Source organism: Vicugna pacos, unplaced genomic scaffold (genome assembly GCF_048564905.1).
Source record: "Vicugna pacos unplaced genomic scaffold, VicPac4 scaffold_218, whole genome shotgun sequence".
NCBI lineage: Eukaryota > Metazoa > Chordata > Mammalia > Artiodactyla > Camelidae > Vicugna > Vicugna pacos.
The window spans coordinates 57,899-67,365 of record NW_027328897.1 but is presented as its reverse complement, the minus strand read 5'-3'; the positions used below and the strand labels follow the sequence as shown (position 1 = coordinate 67,365).

The window sequence follows — 9,467 nt, the reverse complement described above, 5'->3', positions numbered from 1 at the left end:
TGTCCTCTATGCCCATGCTTGTAAGTGCTACGCGCCGAGGATGCTGAGGCAGGGAGAAAAGAGTGAAGGGAAAGCAACAAGATGGCGGTGGGGGAGATGTGGTAGAAAAAGTTAGGGGAGGGAAGGAAAACAATATATGGAATAGAGATGGCGAGGGATCATCAGAGAAGAGAAACGGGGAAAACGCTGTTTGGAGGGGTACGTGGAAAAGGCTTAGGTAAGGGCCCCAGAATCTTTGACTAAACATATTCAACAAAGGATAACGAAGTACAAGCTGGCTAAAAAAGAAGAAAGTGTTTCATTTTTCCTTTTTCTGTGGAACAGCAATCAAAAACATAAATCTTTCTTTCCCTTCTCCCTGAAGTTTGCACATGAAGCAGTCCCCTCTTGTGACTGAATAGATGAACTGTAGTGCTAACCCCAGGCCAAGTCAGCCAGCCATCTTTTGAGCCCTCAGGTTTGAAAGTAAAACAATAAAAAGGAATTCGCTGTAGTGCCTCCTTACTCATTTTTGTTTCTTGGTCCTATAACACTTCACAGAAGATTTTAATTATTTTTATTGCTTTATTTCAGTATATCCCCATTATGCTCAGTTGTTGGCTGCTCTTTAATTTTCCTTTCTGTCTAAACTTCCCATGTTTAAATGATATTTCATGTTTATAAGAGAGGCTGACACAGATGAGGCCCTCAAGAGGGACCTGTCCTGTGGAAATTCGCACACAAATACACACACACGTCAGCAAGCGCTACTACTGAAAATATAAGGATAAATAAAACTGAAATTATTTACAGTAGGTAGGAATGCATTATTTTCCTACATTAGCAAAAGGTATAGGAAAATTAACAGTAACTTTTTGTTTGTTAGTTTTTTCGCCTTTAATTTTTAGAAGCTGGTAGAAACCATACAAAGCGGCATTTTGAATAATGTAGAACGACAAAAACTACTGAGTGACTGTGGAGAATCTAAAAATAAGCTTTTCTAGTCTACTGGCTCATGTCAGAGTATTTTAATTTTAGAGGATCTTATCTCTCAGGCTGAATGAGGGGAGGTTATCTTTCTTTGCTTGATGAAAACCAAAATAATGTACTTGATTTACTTCCAGAAAATCAAGAGAATTTGATAAAAGGCTAACACTTCTCTGTCATAAATATGCTGATCAAACAGAAGATCAATTCCTGAGTTTAATACAGCGTATCAATGAAAATACCAGCAGTCAGTGTTATGTACTACAGGGTCACCATAAAGACAAGTAGACTATCCCCCTGTTTTTCACGGTTGTACTGGGGGGCCTGGGTCAAACCCAGAAAAGGAAATAACATGAATTAAGTTTCAAAAGGGAGAAGTTACACCCTGTTTATTCATGGGTGACATACTTGTGTAGGCAGGAAATACAGAAGTGTCCATGAACAAATTGTAAGAACTAGAACCCACAGGTGTGTTAACAAGGCCATTAAACCCCCAAATCAATTTCATTTCTAGATTCCAGCCAAAAGCATTAGAAAAAGGAATTAAAATGTCATTTATCAAAAAATTAAATAAATAAATAAAATGTCATTTATCAAATACTGTGAACTAATTTAATACAAGGTATGCAAGTAATCTACAAAAATTTTTTGACATTAAGAAAAGAAATTAGAGAAGGCCTGCATAAAGAGAATATCATATGAATCTAAAGACTCCGTATGTTAAGATGTCAGTTGTCCCAAATGAATCCACAAATTCAACACAATCTCAATTAAATCACTACTAAGCTTTTGTGGTAGAAGCTCATTCTATAATTTACGTGGAAGTGCAAAGACCTAGAATAAATCTTGAATAAGAAAAAGGAAGTTTGACTTGCATTTCCGGATTTCAAAACATGCATGAAGTCCCAGTAATTGAGACAGAATGTTCTGTTGGCATGAGGATACAATAAAGCCACTAGCAAACAGAAGCAAAATCAAAAACAGGCAATTCTATCAATTGCTGTTCTCCAAAGATGCCTATGCAATTCCATGGGGAAAAAGGTCTTTCTAGAATAACGGCTAGCGCAAATTGGTGCTTGTGGGTTTTTAAGTGCCGTGTTTGTAGGCGTCTTGACATTTACTTGCTTCATTGCACTGGCTACAATGTCTAGCAGGACGCGGAAGGAGAGTGACGAGAGAGTGGATATTCGTGATTTGTTCCCAGCCTTAGAGAAAAGTACATAGTCTTTTACCAGTAAACATACTATTAGCTGTTGAGGAAATTCCCCTCTATTCCTAGGTGTCTCAGCGTTTTCACCATGGTGACTGATCACTATTGGCAAATGCTTTTTCTATATAGATTAATATGGTCAAATGACTTCTTTTTAACACTGTTAATATGGTGACTTCTATCAACTGATTTTCAAACATTGAAGAAAGTTTTTCATCACTGAGAAAAACTGCATTTGTGCTTGGTATATTGGTCTTTTTATTTACTGATGAATTCTACTTGCTAATATTTTGTTAACCAACTTTGTTTCTATATTAATGAAGGATAGTTCTCTGTAGTATTTTGTTTGGTTTTTGTTTCTGTTTTGTTTTGTTTTGTTTTTTGTAAGGTCTTTCTCTGATTTTGGTATCAGGGGAATACGAGCTTCAAAAAATTGGTGAGGAATTACTATTCTCTTTTTATTTTCTGGAAGAAATTGTGTAGAATTAGCGGTATTTTTTCCTCAATCTTTGGTAGAATTATCCAGTAACACCATATGAGCCTCAGAACTTTTTTTTCAGTTAAAAATTCATTTCTTCATAGACATTGTGACTTCAACTTTCTCTGTCTCCTGCCCTGAGGACAGCTGAGGAGGGGCTGCTCCTGGAGCCCCACAGCAAGCTTTGGGGACAGGCAGCAGGTGCTTTGAGAGCGCTGTGCCTCTGCGCAGAAGTAGGTTCCTACATCTGCAGTCTGGGCGGCCGGGATGTGCAGGAAGCTGTCCTTTCTGGTCTCTCCAAACCGAGCTGTCAATCTCCCCTGCGTCTTCACGTCTCCACCCTTAGTTAATAACATCAACAAGACTGGACGTCCCCCAGGCTGCTGCTTATACCACTGTAAGCTGTCTATAGTGCTGGAGGTATTGCAGTATGTGGTGAAGTTCTCTCCCTCTTGTAGGAGCACGAATTCAGGAATTTGCTTTATCTGTTGTCCATTCACTTCTGTTCAGAGAAAAAGTGGGAGGCATCAGAGTCTGGTTAGAGGTCTATTCCCTCAGCTACAATGGTCTTTCTCATTCTTCTGTGTACTTTCTCCTTCTTTCCATGTATCCCTCCCCAACTACCTCTTTCTTCCTTTTAATTTTTCTGTTTTTCTCAACATCTTTGCTCTCAATGAGGAAATCTCATTCCTGCAGTTGCCTGAAGATAATAACCCACTCTGCTGAATTCTCTGGGAGCAACCAGGGGAATCCCAAACTCACGTGCTCTTTGCATCCATAAGATCAGAACTGTTGTTATGAGAAACATCTTCCTTCTTCTTCCTCTTCAGAAAGAGCTGCTGAATCTGACCACTCCTGATGGGTTTCCCTTGTACAAGCTGCTTCCAAACCCTGCCCCTGCCTTTTGGAAAGAAAGGGGAAAGGAGGGACTGCAGGTTGAGAGCCAATCAGACCTACCATGTTTCACTCACCTATTTTAAGAAGGGGGTGGGTGTCTGTGTTTGCAGATGCTGCCCCCCTGTGACTAGATCAGAAATTGCTGATTTTCTAACCAATTCCTTACAGAATGCTTTCTAATTCATGTGGTATATATGTTTGTCAAGGCTTGAAAAGAAAGAGTCTACTCATACTGATATTGCTCATGGAGAAATGATTTGTCTTTTAAAAATGGACTCTGTGGTTTAAAACCAGGGCATCAGGAGGAAATAATATGTTTCCTTTGTCATGTCCAGCTTCATCAGACTCATGTCGTCTCTGCATGTGCTAGTGGAGCATATTAGCTCGCAGACATTTAAATCAATTTGGGAAAGACTCCTGATTTATTGTTAGACAAACTGTGATCTCAAAATGGATGATAAAAAGCAACTAGTTCTCTGCTGTCATACAGGTTATCAAGGTTTGTAAATTCTCCAATGTAGAGTTCATCTTTACTGTTTCAGTATGTTACCTTTCCACATACCAGGGACTTTAAAAGTCAATGTAATTTGAGAAAAAGGCACCAGATAAGATGAGCACTTTCCCAGAGAGACCATGAGGAGAGACCCGTGCAGGGGCCACGGTCATTCTGAGGACGCCTGGAGTGAGAGATGGGCCCGGCCCTTTCTGTTGGAACAGAGCCCCGGCTTCCAGACACTCACACTGAGACTACAGACATAAATAAGTAATTTGAGGTGCTCCAGAGCAGCCAAGCCCCCAGGTGTGAGCTGGAGCCAAGGTGTCATGAGGTAATAAAATGGCGGCTGTTGCAAGTCACTGAGGTTTGGGATGATTTTTATGCAGCAAAACACAACTGCACTGAGGTCCTGTGGAGAAGAGTCCTGGGGAGGACTTGTGAGAAGTTGGCAAGAATAAATTGTGCTTTTTCTCTCTCTGGTTTCTGATTGCCTCTAACAGCTGGGCCTGGAGCATCTGCCCTTTTCACCAAACTTCCTTTCACGTATGTGGCACAGAGCCCAGCTGCCACTGCTGGGATGGAACGAGAGCTCTGGGTCTCTGTTCACAGGAGCAGCTGGCTGATTGCTCATGTTGGGGCCTTGCAGTAAACAGGGAGGTGTGAGCTTTTTGTGTTCAATGTGGCTTTTATAGTTCACTCATTCTTCTCACTGCATGTGACATAGCTTTAGAAAAAATGAGGGACTATTTGAAAGCTCGTGTATCTGTACAAATAGTGAAAATTTAACAGACTTTTTTCAATTTCAGATCAATCTGAGAACCCCCAAAACTGAAACTCTTGACACATATTTCCTTAGTTACTAGTGACTTTCATAAAGACATGGATATTTACTTGTGTGGAAGAGCTTTATCCTCTCACATGGAGGCAAGCAGGGGCCCAAGGAAGGTGGAGTCGTTGGTCCGTCTAAGTAGCTTTCTACCCTGAAGTGCTGTATAAGCAAAATCAATTTTTTATTCTATGGTGAGCAATGCCATGAAGTGCTGTGTTGTAGCAATGAGCAGATGAGCCAAATTCTGCCCTTGCTTTTTTCTGTGCATTATGCTTCTGCCTATTCAGAGTTACCTAAAGCCACAGGATTATTATTGAAAATTAGAATTATTGGATTATTAGAATTTTATTCCAGTGATATTTATGCAGGTAATGATGCAAACCTGGCTTGGAGGGTTGACCAGCAGTTCTTGTCCGTGTTGTTTCACTCCACCAGCACGAGTGTGCAGTGAGCTGGGGATTCTCCTCACTCAGGCCTGTGCTCACACTTCTAGCTCTACACATTCAGTTTGCTACCCATGGAGCAAAACAGATTCAACCATTTCCAGTCTGATGGTCAAAGAGATTCATTACTACCTTGTGAATGGTCTTTGAAAAGAAGTCTTTTCATGTATGCACATCTTAAATGGTTCCAGGGATTTGTATGCAATCCAATATAATATCTATTATTTTTTTCTAACCAGGAGATAATGACAGTAATAAGATTATAAATATAAAAATATACAAAAAAATAGAGAGAGGGAGAAAAAGAGCACATAATACAAGAGAGCGAGAGAGAATAGCAGCATAATTCAGGAAGCTGGACAGGAGCTGGATAACTAGTTACTAATATAGATGTTGGTAGAAAGCTGAGAGTCAAGCTGCTAGGTGAAGAAGCACAGAAGGAAGTTGATCTTGTTGACAAAACCCAGAAAGGCTCCAGAATTAAAGGTCTCCAGAGGAACGATGGGGTATTAAACTGGTGGAGTATTTGGAAAGCTGCAGAGTGAGTGCAGCGCCAGATGCGCGACCAGCCTCATACACCTGGGGATTAGAAATGAAGAAACTCAGACCATAGAGTTCAGTTACTGTTCAATATCACAGACAGAGACCCTGGAGGAGAGACCAAGTGTCATTACAAGTGATTTTCCACAGCAAAGGAAACCATAAGTAAAACAAAACAACAACCTACTTAATGGGAGAAAAGTTTTGCAAATGAATCCAACACAGGCTTGATGTCCAGAATATATAAGCAGCTCATATAACTTAATAAGAAAAAAACAAACAACCCAGTCCAAATACGGGCAGAAGACCTAAACAAGCAATTCTCCAAGGAAGAAATACTAATGATCAATAAGCACATGAAAAAATGCTCAATATCACTAATCATCTGAGAAATGCAAATCAAAACTACAATGAAGTATCACCTCACACCACTCAGAATGGCCATCACTCAAAAGTCCACATAAGACAAATGCTGGAGAGGCTGTGGAGAAAGGGGAACCCTCCTACACTACTGGTGGGAATGCAGTTTGGTGCAGCCACTGTGGAAAACAGTATGGAGATTCCTCAAAAGACTAGGAATAGACTTACCATATGACCAGGGAATCCCACTCCTGGGCATATATCCAGAAGGAACCCTACTTCAAAATGACACTTGCACCCCAATGTTCATAGCAGCACTATTAACAATAACCAAGACATGGAAACAGCCTAAATGTCCATCCACAGATGACTGGATAAAGAAGAGGTGGTATATTTATACAATGGAATACTATTCAGCCATAAAACCTGACAACATAATGCCATTTGCAGCAAAATGGATGTTCCCAAAGAATGTCATTCTAAGTGAAGTAAGCCAGAAAGAGAAAGAAAAATACTATATGAGATCGTGCAAATGCAGAATCTAAAAAAAAAAAAACCCAAAACAGGAATACAAAACAGAAATAGACTCATAGACATAGAATACAAAATTGTGGTTGCCAGGGGGATAGGGGGTGGGAAGGGACAGACTGGGATTTCAAAATGTAGAATAGATAAACAAGATTGTACTGTGTGGCACAGAGAAATATACACAGGATTTTTTGGTGACTCACAGTGAAAGAGAATGTGACAATGATTGTATGTATGTTCATGTATAACTGAAAAATTGTGCTCTACACTGGAATTTGATGCAACATTGTAAAATGACTATAACTCAATAAAAAATGTTTAAAAAAAAACAAAATACAAGTGATTTTCAAAAATGCAAATAGCCTCCATGGAAAAAATGAAAATACAGATGTCCATGTAGGGAGAAGGTGGAACTAAACCAAAATCCCCAATGAGTTAAATGAAGCAGAATCGCCTGTTCTGATATAAAACATGCAGATTCCATGTCTGGTGTGTGAGAAAAGTTTTATCCATATGTCCACATGTTCCGTTCAAGCACGTGAAGAAATATGACAGGACTAGCTCTTAGGATGAGTCCAAATGTAGGAGGGTATATGTTGCCCTAGATTAACCAGATTGTTTTATGTAGGTTTGAGTTACTATCTAGTTCACTTGGAATCCTGGCGAAAGAGGAGGCAAGGGATCTGACTCAATGACATGGCTAATACGTTGGTGGGAGTCCAGGTTAGTGATGTTTAGTAACAGTGCAGGTAGTTTAGGGAGCTACAGTGACTGAATTATTGAAAACACTGTAATTCATTGCATTTGCCTTTTCTACCCGATTTTTGCCTCTTCATCAACGCTGGCACCAGAGCAGCAGCAGGCACCGGTTTGGGCAGGGGCTGCAGGTGACTGCAGAGCACTGTGTGGAGGCACAGAGGTATGTGGCTGAGTCCTCGGGCTGGGGTCCTTTGATGTACAGGTAGCTGTGACCGTCCTTAGTACTAGAGTGACTCTTACTCATCCTTCCTCCGTTTCATCCTCATTTAAAGACATTACAAACAGGTTCTTGGGACTTTTTGCACGTTCCCATCTGTACCAGTGTAAAGCATAAAAAGAGCTGGAAGGGAAACTGCAGGTGACATTGGTGCTCTCTCCTTCCTGAACGTGCAACCGTGGAGGACTCTGTTTCATGCACAAGAGGAGGCTCAATCCTATAATGGATGAATTTAATGGAATTTCAATTAGACCTCAATAGAGCTGTTTAAAAGTATGTAAGACTTATGTTCTATCTTGTCTGTGTCAGCCCACATGTAATCTTAATTTAGTTCAACATGCATATTTTTGTTTAAACGGTGATTTTGTGCCCACAATTTCCCTAGGAGTTCTGAAAATTATAAAAGCAACATTCTCTGTTCTCTGGGGGACTTAAAATACTGGAGAAAAGAGACATGCTGGGAAAACATATAGTAAAAGCACTAATTAAGGTTTTTCACAATCTAAATCTACTGCGGCTTTTCCGCGCTACCCAGAGAGGGGTCCATTCGGCGTTGTTCTGGATTCCCATTGTAACTCAAAGGGAAACTTTCACAGTGTCCAGAGCCCTTGATGTCCTGCAAATGAAGGAGGAGGTTGTCCTCAAATTCCTTGCAGCAGGAATGCCACTTAGGTGGCATCAACCTTGACTTCCAAATGAAACAGTACATCTGCAAAAGGAAAAGTGATGGCATCTACATCATAAATCTGAAGAGAATGGGAGAAACTTCTGTTGGCAGCTCGGGCCCTTGTTGCCAATAAAAACCCAGCTGATGTCAGTGTCATATCCTCCAGGAATACTGGCCAGCGAGCTGTGCTGAAGTTTGCTGCTGCCACTGGAACCACGCCTATTGCTGGCCGCTTCACGCCTGGAAACTTCACTAACCAGGTCCAGGCAGCTTTCCGGGAGCCGAGACTTCTGGTGTTTACGGATCCCAGGGCTGACCACCAGCCTCTCACTGAGGCATCTTACATTAACCTGCCTACCATCGCCCTGTGTAACACGGACTCCTTTCTGCGCTACGTGTACATTGCCATCTCGCGCAACAACAAGGGAGCTCACTCAGTGGGTCTGATGTGGCGGATGCTCGCCCAGGAGGTTTTGCGCATGCGCGGCACCATCTCCCGCGAACACCCATGGGAGGTCATGCCTGATCTCTGTTTCTACAGAGATCCTGCAGAGGTTGAAAAGGAAGAGCAGGCTGCAGCTAAACAGGCGGCGACCAAGGAGGAATTTCAGGGTGAATGGATGGTTCCCGCTCCTGAGTTCACTGCTACGTGGCCTGAGGTGGCGGACTGGTCCGAAGGCGCCCTCTGTGCCTATTCAGCAGTTCCCTACTGCAGGGAGCGCTCAGCCCGCCCCTGAAGACTGGTCTGCAGCTCCCGCTGCTCAGGCCACCGAATGGGTTGCAACAACCACGGAGCAGTCGGAAGCTGTTAATTCCACAAAGTCTTAAAATAGAAAGAGTTCGATGGAAAATAAAGTTTCTAAAAATTAAAAAAATAATCAATCAATCAATCAATCAATCTAGTGTGAAATTGGTAGTGTAAATTGACTATAAAACCTTCTTTCCAAAGAACAACTGAAATATACACAGGGATCAGCATGGGGGAGGTGCTAAAATCAGGGAACAGTGCCTTCCACGTACTCAAATATAAATCATGTTCTCAAAACTGCAACAGGACTGTGAGATGTCTCAGTGGCA

At 41.5% G+C, this 9,467-nt stretch overlaps 1 pseudogene; it reads left to right on the top strand.

Moving 5' to 3' along the window:
- The first annotated feature begins 8,177 nt into the window (after positions 1-8,177).
- Positions 8,178-9,218, top strand: LOC140695460 (small ribosomal subunit protein uS2-like; annotated as a pseudogene).
- Positions 9,219-9,467: the final 249 nt, after the last annotated feature.